This window comes from Gracilinanus agilis, chromosome 4, assembly GCF_016433145.1.
Source record: "Gracilinanus agilis isolate LMUSP501 chromosome 4, AgileGrace, whole genome shotgun sequence".
Classification (NCBI taxonomy): Eukaryota; Metazoa; Chordata; class Mammalia; order Didelphimorphia; family Didelphidae; genus Gracilinanus; species Gracilinanus agilis.
In genome coordinates, this window is record NC_058133.1 from 154,076,641 (window position 1) to 154,097,318 (window position 20,678).

A 20,678-nucleotide genomic window follows, 5' to 3' on the forward strand; every position below is an offset into this window, starting at 1 on the left:
TAAATCCTAAGCAGTTATTTGAGAAACACAAAGGTTAAAATCTTATGACTCCCAAGAATAGCCCTTCATCCTTATGCCATATTGCACCTTTTGATATTCATGGCAAAACCATTTTATAGATGAAAAACTGGAGTTGAAAGAGGTTCAATAACCTATTTGAGTCCATTCAGCTCCTAAGTCTTCTAATTCCAAATCAGTGTTATTTTTATTAGACTGTGCTGCATCTGTTATTTTTTGTCCTTTGGTTTCAAAGAGGACCATTGATATCATAGGGTAAAGTCTTAAGTTTAAGTGAGTCAGAATTGCACGAAGTTATCTGCCTCACTCTTTCTTCAAGAATCATTGAAGTCCAGTGGCAAGATAAAAGTCAGGACAACTGTTGATGGCATTGGATGCAGTGGATGACCTTGGCATTTTCGATAACTGAGGAGGCTCTAAGTCCTCCACAGAATCTGCTTCAGCCTCCTTCATGACCCCTAGAAAAATTATTGTTAGGCACCCATTTCATAAGGGGAAGTCTTCAGATGATTGCAGTAGATATTCCCCTAACTCAGCAACAGGTGTGAAGCCTGTTGACTATCCTCAACCTGGTTTAGCTATCTGCATGATGATTTTACCAGGATGTGATTGCTGCAAATGCTGTAGCTTCTTGGACACACAAGTGAGAGTTGGGTGACAGATAGACACCAGAGGTGGATATGCAGCCCTGAAATGGGCTAAAATTCCCTCACACCAAAGTTTTCCCTGAACACCTCATATATCTCAGTCATGCTGCCTTTATAGACAGAACAAAACTTTTTGGATTCTTCAGCTGCCCCAGGCCCAGAACAAACGCTCACTTCCCTACATGGACCCTCAAGATAGTCCTTCATTCATCATCCTTCAATTTAGAAATGGTGGGCCAAAAGTATTTGATAATCAAAATACTCATGATATAAATTACATATTCTAGCTTCCAGGATTGGGAAATATCATTACCTTCAAGGAGGACTTAAAGCTAGGGAAACTTCTTCAGAATAAGAAGATTGATAAGATAATATATTTTAAAGAGATTAGTACTTTCTCAAAGAAAATATCATATAAAGGCAAAGCATTATTGATTGGTATTGATCTAAGGTTTCTCTCTTCCACCCCAACCTGTGAAAGTCAGGATGTAAGTGTACATGGATAACAATGACAATGCTTTGTTTATAAAATATTATTGATCCAATGCCATTTATCTGAAGGACAAGGCAGAGTTGTGCAGTGGAAAGAAGGATGGATCTGATTTTGAATTCTGACACTGCTACTTGCTATTGATATGACTAGAGACGAAACACTTTCTTTTCTGAACCTCAGTGCCTTCCTCTGTCAAATGAAGTTGAACAAATGTGGTTAGACTGGATAGCCTTTGACATCCCTTCCAGTCCTAATTCTAACATCTTATGATCTCATTTTATATGAAGAAATAGACCTGATTCTAATAGTGCATGATTGCTTGGGGAGCTATTGTGTAAGGCACTATTACACTCCATAACCTAGGGAATGGCTCTCACTCTGCAATGAACTTGGGATTTTAAAACATATATTGATTATTGTATTTCAATATAATTGGTCCTTTGTAATTCTATGTATATTATTTTATTTTATTATTCTATTCTACTATTTTTATATTATATTATAATATTATTTGGCGGCTAAGTGGATAGTGCTAAGCCTGGAGTCAGGAAGAGGTGAGTTCAAATCAAGCCTACAATATTTACTGGCTACATTTTGTTGTTATCACATCATTTTTCAATCGTGCCCAACTCTTCATGACCCTACTTGAGGTTTTCTTGGCAAAGATAGTAGAATGGTTTGCCATTTCCTTCTTCAACTCATTTTTGGATGAGGAACTGAGGAAAATGGGGTTCAGTGATTTGTCCAGGGTCACACAGCTAAGTAGATGTCTGACATCATATTTGAATTTGGGGAGATAAATCTTCTTGACTCCTGATCCAGCACTGTATCCATGATACCACCTAGCTGCCCTACTGGCTGCATGATCCTAGATAAGTCACTTTATCTCTGCCTATTACAGTTTCTTCAACTATAAAATAGGGATAATAATTGCTCCTTCCTCACAGGGATATGGTGAGGATCAAAAGAACTAATATTTGCAAAAACTCTTAGCATAGTACCTGATATATAGTTGGTGCTTAATAAATACTTATCCCTTTTCCCTTCTCCATTTGCCAATGATTATTATAAGACATAAATTTAAAACTGAAGAAGGCAGGTGACACAGTAGATAGAATGCTGAGTTTGGAGTGGGGAAAACCTGAGTTCAAATCTCACCTCAGAAACTTTCTAATTGTATAACTCTGGACAAGTCATTGGTTTGTCTCAAGTTTCCTCAAGTGTTAAATGAGGATAACAATAGCATCCTACCTAGCAGGTTGTTGTGAGGATCAAATGAAATATTTGTAAAGTGTTTAGCACAGTAACTGGCACATAGTAGGTGCTATATAAATTCTTATTCCTCTTTTCTTAAATAAATAATATTTACTTACGATAATTATTCTGAAAAAGTATCCATAGACTTCCTCAGACTCCCCATCCCTAGGTTGTGTTGACTGGGGAATACTGTCCCAGGCACTGTTTCAGGGATCCAGGTTATTGGCAATTTTGTAAGAATGAGTAAGAGGAAATTACCAAATGGTGCTTGTGAGCATATAAGGAGCCCATTAAACAGTAAGCTAGGTGAGGGAAAGGTATAAGTCTAATGCTTCTTTGTAAATCAACAACAGCCTAGCAAAGAGCTTTATAGAGAGTAGGAACTCAGGAAAGACATATTTAAATGAACCGAATAGAGTAGCCCCCCAGATCCCTACCTTCAAGACAACCAAAGCAAAGAAATCAGTGTTATTTCCCCACCTCATACCCCTTAGTTTCCTTTCCTGAACAACATTTTAATATTATAGTATGCAGAAAATATCAACCAGTAAGATGAAGGATCTCAACATCATGCCATATAAGGATCACTTGAAGGAACTGAGGTTTGACCTGTGAAAAATACCTTCTAGCATGTCAACCTTTCTTCTAAAATATGAAGACATCGTCTAGACAATCTATCTTGTCCTTGTCAATTATTTAAAGGTACTGGGTATTTGAAGTAGAGTTTGATTTAGGAAATGTACTGTAAGGATTAAAAATGATAAAGGCTGATATTATGAAGAAAATTAATGTTTTAATTACCATGGCCATGTTGGGAAAAATATATACGACCACTCCTGACTATTTCAAAAAGTGCCGCCCATCCGCATTTCCTCCCATCTTCCTTCAGTAGCCAAAGAAATCGTCTCAAGGCCGACCTCCGAATTTAAGCTGTGCTATACATTGGGGACGTCACCACGTCCGAAACTGGAAACACATTGGATCACGGGAAAATGTAGTTTCAAAGTCCCCTGCATGTCCACAGGAACTTTGTCAAATACTTTTAAATGGGACTCCCAGAATTCCAAATAACACAGTACCTAAGATAAAAAAAATACCTTCCCATTTTAAAATGACAAGTATCTGCATATTTCAGGCAGCCTTTGAAAAGAGACTCATCTTAACAAAACTGTCGAAAGGAGCATAGACTAAGTATCAAAGGAATAAGAAGATTAATACCGTACCAATTCATAACACTTAATAACTTGGAAAATTCTCTATCTTCTGAGTAAATTTGTTGAGCAAAGTAGGAAGTTATTAGCATATCAATTTACAGATTAGGAAACTGAGACTCACACAAAAGAAGTGACTTGCCTAAAATTACATGAAAAAGTAGAGGCAAAGCAAAGACTTAAACACATGCCTTTTGAGTTGAGGTTGAATGCTTTTTCCACCACATCAGGTTATCTCTTTAAATTGAACTGCCTTAATAGCATGATTGTACAATCACGATAATCAATATGTAGGTCAATCAAAAATATTTACAATCTCCAGATGACAATCCCCAAAGTGATGTACCTTCCACATCACAGGAATTAGGGGCACAGTGACTACAATCTAGAAAATCTGTGTAAAATTTTTTTACCCTCCTTTTATAACAGAAAAGTCTGAATTTCTTCTTTTTTCTTTTATGCAGTGTTTACAGTACCTTATTGAAAAATTTGGGTTAAGTCATAGGCTATATATGTTGATCAATGGTAATATGTCTAGATTTTGTGTGACATCTGCTGGCTTTTGTGTTCTTTTCACAGAATTTAACTTTTTACTTATTTTGTAAGTAAAATAATAAGTAAATATAAGTAATTTACTTATTACTTATATTTACTTATTTTAATTTAAAATAAGATATTGTGTATACGTATTGTAATAAAACATAAAAATGTTTACCTTATATGACATTAAACCTATATTTTATGCATTTCTGAGTTTCTAATCTTTTTCTGTGTCATCTGCTGTCTGACATGTTGCCTGTAGTCTCCACAAAACTCCCACAGAATTCTCATTTAATTTCTTATGCTGACCTGTCGTTCATGGAAACTGCAATTGGGAAAGTCGTGATGTAGAAAGGATATCTGTACTTGTTTATAGTTCAACATTTTTCAAACTGTACACAGCAGAATGTATCAACTTTCTGTTGGCAGACCACTAATTTGTTAAAGCAATAATAATAATAATAATAATAATAATAATAATAATTGGCAAAAAGCTAAAAGTAAAAAAATGAATAAAAGATATGGTGGACAATTTAAACAACTTAGTCTTGAACTATTTTAATAAGTAAATGAACATTTAAAAATGAGTACTAGAAGGCAGCTAGGTAGCATAGGGAATAATAGAACACCAGCTCTGGAATTGGGAGGACCTAGGTTCAAATCTGGTCTCAGATACTTCCTAGTTGTGTGACCCTGAACAAGTCACTTTACCTCAGTTGCCTAGCCCTTGCCATTCTTCTGCTTTATAATTAATAGTTATTATCAATTCCAAGACAGAAGATAAGAATTATTTTAAAAAAATGAATGGTAGGAGAAATGACATTGATAGTGATGATATTTTTAAATGAAAATTTATCTGATTTAAATAAGTTGTGCCATAGTAGGGCAATTTAAAATTTTTTATTGATTTAGCTTAAATTTTTTTTTTATGTTAAACACATTGGTATTTACTGGAATGTTTGCATAGAAAAGTAGACTCAGGGGCATAGGTATGGGAATTATGCTATTTTAAAACACATGCATACATCCCACCCCGCAACAAAATGAAACAAAGCTTCTTAAATACCCAAATACTCTTGCCAAAACAAAGTCAATCAAATCTCAGAACCTACTGGATTTTAATAGCAACAAGGCTCATCTTCGAACATGAAAATACAAATCAACTTAAGATAAAGGAAAAAGAGTCACTTCTGAATCAAACAAGGAAGCAGAGGGGACCCGACTAAAGAACTTAAAAAGTATCTTTATCATTGAACACTTGACTCACTTAGCAAGTAGAGTGAAAGGACCTAAACCTCATTTAAACATTTTTATGAAGAAGAATGATGTATGATTACAAGCAATATCACTAAAACAGAGGCAGTGGAGAGTAAAGCCAGTTTAAACATAACTTGACAAGAAATCCATCTAAGTGAAGTATCCTATGGGCATTTAAGGATGAAAGGGGAATACAATAAAGAAAAGAAAAATGGGAAAAGATCTGTAAAGGTTTACTTATTTTAAACATACTATTTTCAGCATCTAGAAGAGTAGAGCTAACATACATGGATTCCAACATCATTGATCCCTATATGTGTTCACAGAAGAGATATAAATGGTACTAAAAAGAATAATGCAGGGACATTAGCCAAAGTGTACCAGTGGTACAGAGTGGAGATCACAGCAAGAAGTGACATAACTGTGAAAGCATTGAGGAATCAATTCAGGAGGAATATAAGGAAGACAAATATACTAAACATGCTGAAAAAATCTTGGATCTTTATTTAAAAAGACCAAAAGAACATACTTTTTTTATCTTCATGTCAATTTTCCCACATATACAAAATTTTTACAGGAGTTATTTATGTACATTGGGAGCATCCTTATTGAGGGTTTTAATACAGGTCAGGCTTTTGAAATCAGTATTCTACAAAGGATCACTTTTTCACTATTGTAATTTAGAGAAAGATGTAGAGAATATAAGATCTTACTATGCTTATTACATGTTGATTAGGAAAAAGAATTTGATTCAGTGGAGTAAATATTGCCTTTCAAGTGTTATTCTCAAAAGGTATCTCTCCAAATTTGTCAAAATCATGAAAGATTACTTGAAAGCTCTAATAATGGGACTAGCTGTATTCAGTACCTCTGATCAAAAATATCAGGTGAAGGATGAAAAATGAAGATGTAGGATTGCCAAATTTGTTCAGCACAGTGATGAAGATATTATTCATCAGTGTCCAAGATGAAAAATAACTCCTTATAGATGATTAAGTCCCTAAGATGCTTCTAATTCAAATGGACATTGTGTCGATTCCATCAAGTCTTAAAAAACCTGCATACCTTCCTATAGTGTAAGACAAAGGTCTACTGACCTTTTACAGCACTTGGTTTGATAGACAACCTCCTTTAATGAGTCCATATTTCTCCTATATATAAAGTTCTATCTTTTTATCACTATATTTCTCCAATAATATTCCACCAGACTGTAAGACATGGAATATAATGGTCTTCAAAGAACTGAAAATGAATATTCCAGAGGAAAATGGAAAGGTAGGTGGTGAGCATGAGCAAGCTGCAACATATAACCATGAAGAACTTTGAAAAAGAAAAGGCGTAAAAGATGTCATAAGGAAAATGTATGATAGGGAAAAGATGGCCTGCTAAAATGGTGAGTGTAAGGAGAGATAGCTAGATGGCCTGAGGGCTCCATTGATATTCTCACCTTGGAGAAACTAAAGAGAAATTGGAATGTCATAAGAAGAAACTGAGAAGGATTTTCAGCATATTGAATTGATTCACTGTGGTGATTATATAGGAGAACATCAATGAGTTGCTCATGGTGGCCAGGCATGTATGTATTGCAGTCTGTATTATTGGAAGAAATATCCAAATCAAAGAATATTGTACAATCTAGAAAAATGAAGAGAAAAGACTGTACAAAGGTATAGCAAAAATTAGGACAGCTACATGGCTCAGTAGATAATAGTGCCAGGCTTAGAGTCAGGAAGACATCTCCTTCAATTCAAATTTGGCTTCAGACATATATATAAGTTCTGTGACTCTGGTCAAGTCACATAATCCCATGTGTCTCAGTTTCCTCAAGTGTAAAATAAGCTAATGAATAAAATGGCAAACCACTTCAATATCTTTGCCAAGAATACCCTATATTGGGTCAAGAAGAATTAGACATGAATGAAAAATGAGTAATAAACAGCAGAAATCTAGTTTCTTTGTCAATTGTTTCAATTTTGCTACATGCAGGTATTTAGATGGTGCAGAGACTTGGTGCTTAAATCACAGGATGGAAAACAGCTTTTTATCCATAAAGAAACATTCACTAGAGACACAAACTAATTAACTTAATAATATGACACATGGATTATTGTTAGTCTCTCTCTGTAAAGTCTATGAAATAACAGGTATCATAGGACTTAGAAACTATCTAGTCCAACCAGTTTTGTAGATGGGGAAACAGGTTCAGATAAGTGTGATTTTTCTGAAGGTTGCATAGGTAAATGAGGATGAGAGCAAAGAATTGAACTCAAGCTTTCTGACTCCAAATTCAGTGCACTTTTTCTTTTAGCCTCTTTGTTTTAAAGATTTTTGTGTGTTTCCCCTACAATATAAGTGTTTATTCTTAGGATATAAACTCATTTGCAGAGCTTTGCAAAGGATGATGGTACAAGACCAAAAGCAGTGGCATCATATAAAACAAGGAGAAGCAGTCAAGAATAAAATGATTTTTATAGTTTGGTCTGAGGCAAAAAAAAAAAAAAAAGCGATGGAGCTTTAATTAAGTACTTGCTATGTGCCAGGCATTGTAGTAAGTACAGGAATACAAATACAAGTGCTCAAGATGGTCCCTGAACTTAAGGAGTTTACATTCTAATAAGAGAAGACCACCAGGCAGGCTACCTGAGTTGGAACAAAATAAGGAGACTTTCGAAAGTTATGTGAAAATCTGAGCCCTGGCAAGAAAAGACAGAAAACTCACCTCTTAGACTCAAGTGAATAAATACATAAAGTCTAAGTTTCTGGTAGAGTTGAAGAATTAAGACAACAGGACCAGATAGAGCAGTCTGTCAGTTAGCTGGTTCATTTACATACTTTTATTAAACACAAGTGCCAGTCTCTGTGCTAATTGCTGGGGATAGAAAACAGGCAAAAGAATATATATAGCAGGAATTGGCATGCCAAGATAATTGAAAAATTAAACTGGAATCAGGACAACAAACAGAAAGAAATGAAACAGATCTGTCTGCAAATCTAAAAGAGCTTTCTTTACTAAAAACAACTGGACTCTAATTCTCAATCCTTAAAATATACTTTATGTGGAGGTGGAAATGTCACCAAGCCAGAGCAAGTATACAAAGTAAAACCATTCTAGAAATAACACAATTTTAATGGAATTGAGGGATCAATTTTCATAAATCTAAAAGAGAAGACATTAACAACTGTCTTTTTAAAAAAGAGAAAAATGAAAGAGGAGACAGCAATACCTATTCAGTTGTGTTTACATTCTAATATCAACATAAGTTTTATGAGAATTAGCTGCATATTTATAAAGAATATACTACATGAAAATATTAGAAATAGTTGAGCTTTTTTAGATGATATTCTTCCTTTTTTTTTGAAACCTTAATCTCTTAGAATCAATATTATCAGTTTCAAGGCAGAAGAGTTGTAAGAACCAGGCAATTAGGGTTAAGTGACTTGCCCAGGCTCACATAAGTCATCAGCATTTCTATATATTTCCAACAAAAATCAGCAGCCAGAGTTAAAAAGGGAAATTATGTTTAGCTATTACATTCCTAGAGGTTGTCATTTGAGCATTTCTTTCTGGAGTTTATCTGTGAATTCTTTCAATTTCAATTTTATTTTCTTGTTCAAGGATCTATGGGCAGTTATCTTTGATCATTTCTTGTAATAGGATGCCCAAGGTTTTTTCTCAATCATGACTTTCAGATAATTCAATAATTCTGAAATTGCCTCTCCTAGATCTATTTTTTAGGTCTTGATTTTCCTCTGTCAGTTTTTGGTTATTCTTTTTCAATTGGCGCATTTCACATTTTATCACTTTCATTTCTCCTTATATCACTTTTCTTTCTCTTCCTTACTTTTCCTCTGTCTCTCTTAAATGGTTTTTGAAATCTTTTTTGAGCTCTTCCAGAATCTGCGTTGAATCCATATTTTTCTTTTGGACTTTTGCACATGTTTCCTTTGCTTTCACTGTCCCCTTCTGTGTGTGTACCTTGCTTTTTGTCTCCATAAAAATTCTTTAGATTTAGATGTATTTTTTGTTGTTTGCTTATTTTTCTATCTAATTATAGGTAGGCTTTATTTTCTGGGGAGTTGGGGTGCCCTCTTACACTTCAGTCCTTCCTTGATGTTTTTCACAGCTTCTTTTATTTTCTTTTTTCTTTTTTTTCAGTTTCAGTCAGGTCAGAAACTCCATTTAAAACCACTCTGAACAATATAAATTATTTGGGAATCTATCTGGCCAGACAAACACACACATATGAACACAATTACAAAATACTTTTCACCCAAATAAAATTAGAACTAAAGAATTGAAAAAACATTATTTGCTCATGAGTAGTCTGAGCTAATATAATAAAAATGACAATCCTACCTATCATACTCATCAAAGTACCATATTTTATAGAACTAGAAAAAATACTAGTAAAATCCATCTAAAAGAATAAAAGGTCAAGAATATCAAGGGAATTAATGAAAAAAATTGTGAAGGATGATGGCTTAGTAGTACCATATCTTAAACTGTGGTAATAGATCAAAACAATCGGGTACTGACTAAGAAATAGAAGGCTGGATCAATGGAATAGACTAGGGGTAAATGACCTCAGCAATCTAATGTTTGATAACCTCCCCCCCCCCCCCACACACACACCACAATTTTTTGGATAAGAATTCACTATTTGACAAACAAGTGCTGGGAAAACTGGAAAACAGTATGGAAAAAATTAGGTTTAGATCAGTATTAAACTCTCTACCCATGCTGGTGTATCTATAGCATGTGTGCCAGAGGGGATTACTCCCCTTTACCTCTCTACAAGCACCTGAGGACATTTCTCTCCTCTCTGCTAGCAGCCCAATGGGAGCACTTCTTCCTCCTCCTAACCCCCCTGCCCCACCCTGTCTGAGGTAAAAGAACAGCTCATATGCTGTGTGAGGTTTACAATCTGGGCACTAAGTCTCTAAAAGATTTGTAATCATTGCCCCAAGGTAAAAATAGGATATGATCTAAACATTAAGTATGATATTATAAGTAAATTAGGGGAATATAGAATAATTTACCCATCAGATCACATTATATTACAAGATATAAAATGAATAATTTTTATTATATTAAATTAAAAAGATACACAAATAAAACCAATGCAACAAAATTAGAAGGAAAATAACAAACTGGGAAAATTTTTTTATAACAAATTGCTCTGATAGAGGTCTCATTTTTCAAATATGTAAAGAACTAAGTCAAATTTATAAGAATTCAATTTATTTCTCAATTGATAGGAACAGGCAGCTTTCAGATAAAAAAATCAAAATCAGAGCTATCAATAATCATGTGAAAAAATGTTCTAAGTCCCCCTTGATTAGAGAAATGCAAATTAAACTAATTTGGAGGTACCATCTTACACCTGTCAGATTGGACAATATGACAGTAAAGGAAAATAAAAGTTGGAGGGAATGTGGTAAAATTGGGGCACTAACGCATTGCTGGTGGTGCTGTGAAGATTCAACCATTCTTTTGGGCATTTTGGAATTATGACCAAAGAGCTATAAAAGAATGCAATACCATTAGTAGGATTGTATTCCAAAGAGAAAAAAAATGGGAAAAGAACAATTTGTTCAAAAATATATATAGCTACACTTTTTTATGTTGGCAAAGAAGTAGAAACTAAAGACATGTCCCTCAGTTGGGGAATGGTTGAACAAAATGTGGTATTTGATGATGATGGAATACTATTGTGCTGTAAGGAAGGTTGCACAGGATGAACTGTTCAGAAAGAACTAGAAAGACCTACATGAACTGATGCTGAGTGAAATAAACAGAACCAGGAGAACATTATACACAGTAACCAAAATATTGTGGAACAATCAAATGATAGACCTTGCTTCTAAAATTCAATGATTCAGGACAATTCTGAGCTTCTATGACAAAGTATGCTTTTCATCTCTAGAGAAAGAACTGTTGCAGAATAAATGCAGATGATAACATATGATTTATCACTTGTTTATCCCTTGGGTTTATGTTTTGGGGTTTTGGTTTTATAAGATTATTCACTTTCTAAAATGAATAATATGGAAATATGTTTTGCATGATAATACATGTATTAGCTAGAAAAAATAAATAAAAATAGAATTCTTTTTTTCTCAAAAAAAAAAGATTGAATAATCAGGTGACATGGTCAGATTCATGCTTTATGAAGATCAATTTGATAGTTGGGGCAAGGATAGACTGGAGTAGGAAGAGACTTGGAAACCAACCAGGACTATTCCAATAGTTTAGATATGAGGTGATGAGGTTTTGTATCAGGGTGACGGCAGTATCAGTGGGAAAAAAGAGGCGTTAATGAGAAATGCACAAATGTGAAATCCTCAAGACTAGGCAACAGATTGGAGGTGTGGAGGATAAGGGGGGTTCAAAATAATGATATTTAGGTCACCCAAAAGATCACAACATTCTGGAACAATGGACCAAATATAATAATATGAAATTTAATTAGGGATAAGTAGATCATTCTGTCCAGGAGCTCAACAAATCAACTTTGCCATCAATTATCAAATATTTCCAAAGTGACTACAATTTGCCACTAATTTACCTAGGTTCTGGTGGTATAAATAGGAAAGTGAAACTATTCCTTACCTTTTAGGAGTTTACATTCTATGGGAGGGATATAACTTGCTAATAAATTAATAAATATAAGACATAAATTAAATAAATACAAAGCATTTTTTTTGAGGCACTAACTGGGAAAATCAGTAAAAGTCTCTTAAGGAGGGGGCACTTGAGCTGTTTCTCAAGGGGAAGTGGGGGGGTTACAAAAGCCAGAACTGTATAAGAAGGGCAAAGGGAAATTTGCTTAGATGACAAGGTTTGGGGTTTGAATGAGTCAATAGTGTGACATGGTAGTCAACAGAGTCTGATGCTATTCTAGTCTACATTAACAGTGGCATAGTGCCCTGAATGTATACAATAGTTCTGCAATACTCCTGCTCATTCAGATCACCTGATCATTGGTTCTGAATTCTATATTTAAGGAAAGAAATAGTTCAATTGGAATATATTCACTCAAGAGTCATCAGAATGGCAAAAAGTGTTGGAGAATGTTCTCAGGTAGGATCAGATAGAGGAGCCTGGAGTAAGAGTACTTAGAGAGTGGGGTTTGTTAGCGCTCTGCAAATATTTAAAGGATCAGCATGTGGAAGAGAGAGTAGATTTATTCTCTTGGGCCCTTGAAGTCAGAATTGGGAGTAATAGGTATAAATGCACATTTAGTATTGTCAGACGAACAAATGCATCTTTTTCACTAAATAGTTGGGTGTATTCCTTTAACAATTTCTAAAAGTATCAATTTTTAAAAAATGACTATGTTCATTCCTTTCCCCTTTTGGCTCTGCTTCTGACTTTCTGAACTCTGTTATTATGTCTCAGCTACTGTTTCACCTTAAAATTTCCATCAGCTCTTAGAGCTTCCTCATTCTAAAACATCCTTTTGTTTCCTGCAACCTTATCACCTTGGAACATCCATCTACATATCTGCCTCTTTTGCCCTTAGGTGAGCTCTTCCTAGGACCTCCTAGAGGAAGCTGGTGGCACCATACCAGATAGAATGCTAGACCTTAAATCAGGAAGGCTTGGGTTCAAATCTAGCCTCAAATACTTGAAGGACATATAGATGAACAAGGAAAGAATTTCAACTTTTTGAGGTAAGTGTTTTTTATAGTTGAAGAAACTCAGGCAAATAGAGGTTAAGTGACCCACCCAGGGTTACACCCTGTTGTAGAAATCAAGTGAGATAATATTTACCTTGCATTATTTAGTCCCATTAACAGTGAGCATTCATAAAATTCAGTTTAAAATATTAGAAGATTCTGCTTAGGTTTTTGCAAAAAAAAACAAACAAAAATTTTCTCTAGGACAAAAATAAGAACCACTTACATAGATGAAGGTTTGTAGTATTCAAAGTATATCGCTTCTATTCTTTCATTTGAATCTCTAACAATAACTTTGGGGAGCTTGGTAGAGCTGATACTTTTATTCTCTTTTAAAAAATGAAATTAAAAGGGTATAGAGTTTAAAAAAAAACCTTTGCCTTCTGTTTTAGTTATCAGTTCTAAGACAAAAGTGCAGTGAGGGCTAGGCAATTGGGGTTAAAATACTTGCCCAGAGTTACACAACTAGGAACTATCTGAGGCTAGATTTGAACCCAGGTCTTTCTGACTCCAGGACTGTCTACCTCACCACCTCCAGAATTTTTTCAAAGTGTTCCAAATCTCCCAACTAGGTAGCATATGGCTAGGCTTAATGACATAAATCTCTCCATTCCTAATCTAGGACTTTTCCCACTATACTATTGTTTAAAAACTTTTTTGCATTCTAATCTTTAGCTCTTCTAAAAGTTTCCTAGAGGAGCTGAGTTCTGACCTCTCCTTAAGAGTGATGTGAGACTCAAATGAGATCATGGATGTAAATCCCTTGGGAAATCTTGAAATATTATTTAAATACTAGCTGTTGTTACTGTTGTGATTGGTAGCTTCCATTTACCAAGCCTCCAATCTGGTGATGACTTTGTCACCTGAGCTTCTTCTAAACTCAAGCAATGTTTATAGATGTTTAGAGTGTGCTGGTAAATGTTTTAACAGGGCAACAGGAAGAAAATATAGGCACCACTTTTAAGTTTGATAGGCGTTTTTCACACTTTCTTAAGTCAAGACAACCAATACAACAATAAATGAAGCTCTGATTTGTAGCAATTGCTGATTTCTAAGATTGAAATTATAATGGTGAAAATTTAACAATCAGTTCTCACCATATAAAGCTGACCCAAACACATCCCTTCTCTCCTAAATTCTGGATCTGCATTTTGAGTATGTTTAAGTTCTCTGACCTCTGTTCGTTTTTTTTTTTTTTTTTTTTTTAAGATCAGGGTTCTATACAACATGAAGGTTAAAAGCCTTTCTAGACCTAAATCTACAATTTTATTCTTCTTCTTTATACCACTGTCATGAGACATTATCCCCTTTGAAGCAGGAAGTTCCCAATGAGTTTGGCTTTAATTTAATTTTAATTTTTTGTATGTTATTGTGAAAAAGCAATAAACGTAGGTGAGGAGATTAGGTTTTAATAGTTGTGAGGAAACTGCTTTGAAAATTCTAAAGTAGCACATAAATATGAATTATTTCAGCAGAGAGTTCTTTACAAGTAGGAACTTAAGAACTAACAATAATAAAGTATTATATGCCAGATATTGTGCCAAACTTTGGGAATACAAGTAAAAACTAAAAGAATGTCCTTTACCTCCAGGAGATTTTGTTCTAATGGGGGAAGACCAGCTGAAGGTGTGGGTGGAAAGGCAGGTACCTGAGTGAGGGAATCCCACTGAAACAAAGAATGACTGAAACAAAACCATGAAAGGAATGAAGGTTGGTTGCCAGGACTGTTTCATAGTGAGAGACAATTGAGGCATGTTATTGAAAACTGGAAAGAATTTAAATTTTTCTCGTTGTTCTTCAGTCATTCAATAATGTTTGATTCTTCATGACCCAATGGACCATGGCAAGACTTTCTATCCTCCACTGTCTTCTAATGTCTGTTCAAGCTCATGTTCATTGCTTTCATAATATTTTCTATCCATCTCATCTTCTATTGACCTTTTCTCCTTTTGCCTTCAATCTTTTCCAACATTGGGGTCTTTTCCAATGAATGTTATATTCTAATTATGTAGCTAACATATTTAAGCTTCAGTTTCAGTATTTCATCTTCCAGTGAATGGTCAATTAATTTCATTAATTATTGATTGATTTGATCTCCTTACTGTTTGATAGACTCTCAAAAGTCTTCTCTACCACAGCTCAAAAGCATCAATTCTGTGGGGTTCAGCTTTCCTTATAGCCCAACTGTCATAGCTATATCACTGCTAGTAATACCAAACCTTTGACTTGGGCCTTTGTTGGCAAGGTGATGTCTCTGCTGTTAGTATACTGTCCTGATTTGCCTTAGCTTTCCTTCCAAGGATCAAACGTTTTTAAATTTCCTGACTATAGTGACTGTCTACAATATTTTTTGAGCTTAAGAACATGAAATCAGATGCTACTTACATTTCTTCTCCCTCCAGTTACCAGGAAGTAATGGAACCAATTGCCAAGATCTATTTTGTTGGTGTTAAGTTTCAAACCAGCTTTTATACTCCTCTTTCACTTTCACTTTCATCAAGAGGTTTCTTGATTTTACGTTTTCTGCCATCAGAGTAGTATTGTCTGCATATGTGAGATTGTTGATTTTTCTCCCAGGAACCTTAATTCCAGTTTTTTATTTGTTCAGCCTGGCTGAACAATATATGAGATACTGAAGATATGAGATACTCTGGATAGAAATTAAATAAATAAGTTGATAATATACAGCCTTGTCATACTCATTTTTCAAACTTAAAACAATCAACTGTTCCCTGTTCATTTCTAAATGTTGATTTTTGGCCCACAGGTTCCTCAGGGGACAAGTAGGATGATTTGGTATTCCTACCTCTTTGAGGACTTGTCACATTTTATTGTGATCCATACAGTCAAAATTTTAGTAGTCAATGAAGCAGAAATAAATGTTTTTCTGGAACTCTTTTGCTCTCTGCTTAATCCAGCAAATGTTGGCAATTTGGGCTCTGGCTTATTTTCCTCTTCAAAAACCAGCTTGTTCTTTTGGTAATTCTTGGTTCACATATTGCTAGTTTCCAGAATCTTAAGTATAACCTTGCTGGAGTATGAAATGAGTACAGTTGTTCAGTAATTTCAATATTCTTTGGAATTGCCATTCTTTAGGATTGGGACATAAACTGATCTTTACTAATCCACTGACCACTGTTGAATTTTCCAATTTGCTAGTATATTAAATGAAACACTGTAACAGTATCATATTTTAGAAATCGAAATAGCTCAGCTAGAATTCCATCACCTTCACTAGCCTTGCTGTTAGGGATGCTATCTAAGGCCCATTTTACTTCATTCTCCAGGATGTCTGGCTCTAGATCAGTAGCCACGCCATCATGATTATTGATGATGTTGAGATATTTCTTGTATAGTTTCTTCTGTGTATTCTTGCTGTCTTTTTTAATCTCTTCTACTTCCATTAAGTCCCTGTGATTTTTGTCTTTTATCACATACATTTTTGCATAAATATTTCTTTGAGAACTCAAATTTTGTTTAAGCAATATCTTGTCTTTTTCAGTCTATTGTTTTCTCCTATTTCTTTATATTTCTCATTAAAAACATCTATTCTTGCTATTCTCTAGAATTTTGCATTCAGCTAGATATATCTTTCCATTTCTACTTTACTTTTTGCTTTCTTTCCTTTCTCAGTTTTACATTGCTTTCCCTCTTTACATGTGTAAAGCCTTATTATACAGCTATTTTGCTTTCACATGTTTTATGTTTCTTTGGAATTTTTGTTTTTGTTGCTTCTTATATAATATTTTGAAGCTCTGTCTATAGTTCTTCAGGCACTTTATCTACCAGAACCATACTCTTAAATGCATTCTTCAGTTCTACTTCATATTCATAATGGATGTTATTTAGGCCATACCTATATGAGCTTATGGTTTTCCTTACTTTTTTTCAATTTAAGTTTGAATTTGGCAGTAAGAAACTCATAATCTGCCTATCATACTGGCTAATATGAAAAAAAATTAAAATGACAAATGTTAGAGAGGATGTGGAAAAATTGGGACACTAATATACTGATGGTGGAGATGTGAACTTATATAACCTTCTGGATAGCATTTTGGAACCAGGGCCAAAGGGCCATCAATCCTTTGACTCCTCAATACAACTAATGTATCTCCATCCCAAAGAGATCAAAGGCAAGGGGAAAAGACTTACTTGAACAAAAATATTTATGTGCCTCTTTTTTGTGGTATCAAAAAACTGGAAATTGAAGCAATATCCATCACTGAGGAATGGCCACACAAGTTGTGGTATATCTTGTAATGGAATACTATTTATTGTTCCATAAGAAATGATGAACAAGAGGATCACAAAAAAGCCTGGAAAGATGAAGTAATAAAAAGTGAAGTATGAAGAACCAGGAGAACTTTGTATACAATCACAACAACAAAGTACAATGATTCAATATAAATGATTTAGTGTCCTCAACAATGCAAGGATCCAGGACAAGTCCAAGGGACTCAGGACAAAAATGGTTATCCATTGCCATAGAAAAAGAGTCTGAATGCAGATTGAAGCATACCATAGTTCACTTTATTTCCTTCATGAATTTTTCTCCAGTGTTACGTGATATGTGTCTTCTTTTACAACATGATAAGCATGGAAATACATATTATATGATAACATATATACAGCCTATATCATAATATCTGCCCTCTTGTGGATGGGGTAGGGGTGAAAGGAAGGGAGAGATCATGGATGACCAAATGTTAGAAAATGATTGTTGTATCATCATGTAAACTGGGGTAGGTGGGGGGTGAAACTCATGATCTGAGCCACAGTGACCTGAAGGTGTTCTTTTAACTCACTTTATAGTGGTTCTCCACTTTTGGCCACAAAGTATATAATTAATCTTATTTCAATATTGACCATCTGGGTATGTCCATGTAAAGAAATTCTTTTAGGGTTGTTGAAAAACAGTGTTTGCTATGATCAGAAACTTATTTTGACAAAACTCCATTAGTCTCTACCCTGTTTCATTTTATACTCCAAGGCCAAACTTGATTGTTATTCCAATTATATTTTTATTTCCTACTTTGGCTTTCCAATCTCTATGATGAATGTGACATCTTTTTGGAGAGCAGATTTCTAGAAAATGTTATAAGTGTTCATAGAACTGAATGTTGTAAGTCTTCATAGAAATCATCAACTTTGGCCTCTTCTACATCAGTGATACAGCATAGACTTGTATTACTGTGATGTTGAGCACTTAGTATTGGATTAAAACCGATATCATTATGTTATTTTTTAAGATTATACTGAAGTGCTATTTTTCTTACCCTTTTATTGAATATGAGGGCTACTTCATTTATTTTAAAGGGACTCTTGCCCACACCAATATATATATATATATAAAGATCATCTGAATTAAATTCATCTATTACCATCTATTGAGTTCACTGATATCCACTATATTGATGTTTATAATTTTTCTATCTCTTGTTTGACCACATCCTTGGTTCATAGATATTGCATTCCAGTTTCCTATGCAATATTGTCCTTTATAATATTGGACTTTCATCACCAAAGACATCTACAACTGAACTTCCTTTTGGTTTTGGCCCAGTCCTCTTCTCTTCCTCGGTAGTATATTGGACACCTTCCAACCTGAGGGACTTATCTTCTGATATCATCTCTTTTATCATTTTAATGATAAAATGGTTTGCCATTTCCTCCTTCAATGGATCACCGTTTGTCAAAACTCTCTTATGACCTATAATCCTGCTCATAGATTCCTTGATCTACACAAACCCTTCCAAGATGACAAGGAAGTAATCCAGGATGGAGTTAATTTAAATACTCAACTGAATTTTGTGTATCTGTAGTTTCAGTACCTTCATCACCTTGCCTCCTGTATAGAATACTTCTCATGACATTGTAGACTAAAATTATTGATCCATATCATCTCATCCCCACAAAAAGTTTTTATTTTATTTTGACTTTTGTCCCTGAAGATCCTAGAAAGGGCATTTCCATCTTTAATGCTTTATTTATTTATTCTTGTCTTTCTCCAAAATTTCCTCCTAGCATTTAATAATGCCCAGCATTAAGATATCAGGTCATTTTACAATATAAAAACAAGCTGCTTTGGAAAGGTCAACTTACAATTCTAAAATTTACTGTTTTTTTAAACCCTCACTTTCTATCTTAGAATCAACACTGTGTATTGGTTCCAAGGCAGAAGAGAGGTAAAGGCTAGGCAATGGGGGTCAAGTGACTTGTCCAGGGTCACACAGCTAGGAAGTGTCTGAGGCCAGATCTGAACCTGGACCTCTAGGAGTCTCTAGGCCTGGCTCTCCATCCACTGAGCCACCCAGCTGCCCCCTAAAATTTACTGTTTTAAGAAACTTTGGAATCTAATAAACTTTCTGTTCTGAGGCTTCTAAAATAAGATACAACTACATTCAGCTAAGAATCCATGAAGTTGTGGATTTTTCTAATATGTACTTTTCTATTGGCTTTCTAGTTATAACAAATCAATAATCTATCAACTGATTGAATGATTAATTGATCTAAAGCACTTTCTCTATGCAAGGCACTGTTCAAGGTTCTGTTTTCCATCTATATTCCTTTCCATTTACTATTCTCATTTTTTTCATAAATGTCTTCTAGTATATAGCATTGCCTTTAAATAAATGTGCTCCAGCTGGGAGATAGCAATGTACACAATATTAAAAGTACATGCATTTAGTCTGATGTTATAAGTAGAAAATTAAAACTTCAACTTCTTATTCTGCTTTGAAATTATTTTTCTTGTTCTTAACTGTGGAAAAATAGGGGATCTATTTTAAACATGGCCACAGTTAACTGAAGAGGAAATTGCTTTGCCTATTGAGGTTTACAAATCAGAATATGCTTATATTAAAACATGTCATCTTGTTTCAATTCTCTATTGGCTACAATCCTAGAAGAATTCAAGCTGATAATCTTTTTTGTCACTGTCTTCTTTTATGAACAAAGGTTCCACACCACAAACTTTGAGCCTGATATGTTTTTACTGAGGGAGTTATAAAAACAAACTCATGGTTGGTGGTGCAATAGAAGAAATTTCTCATGTAATCAGCAAAATTTGTATTATTTTCTGGGTCTATTGTGTTTCTTTACACTTTAAATAATAGATGAAACCTAATTTGGGGAAAGAAAAAGCTTTAACAGGATTGCAATTAAATCTAACCCCAATCCTGTCACAATATAAATTATTCTCTTCTAGATTTAAATATCACAGGAATTTGAATGGTGGTATTTTATTCTTATACACCTGACTTGTTGGTTTTCTAATAGGTGATGTACTGGAGTCATTCCATCACAGCTAGAAAAGAATTGAAAGTTGATGAGAAGTCATGATTTCTTTAGAAAAAGGAAGCTTAGCCAAGATGATGGTATATAGGCAGTCATTCAATTGAACTCTTTCAATATTTCACTCTAAACAACTTTAAAATGATGGCTCAATTTAAAATCTAGAGTGGCACAGTAAACAAAAGGTTGGGATGAAACATTTTTCCTTCCCAAGATAACTTAGGGAATTAGAAGGAGAGATTTGTGACACTTGGATGAAAACCATTTTAGAGTATAGCA

At 34.4% G+C, this 20,678-nt stretch overlaps 1 pseudogene; it reads right to left on the reverse strand.

Annotated features, from left to right (window-relative positions):
- Positions 1-15,927: 15,927 nt before the first annotated feature.
- The window catches only part of LOC123246030, an 86,258-nt pseudogene continuing 81,507 nt past the window's right edge, over positions 15,928-20,678 (reverse strand).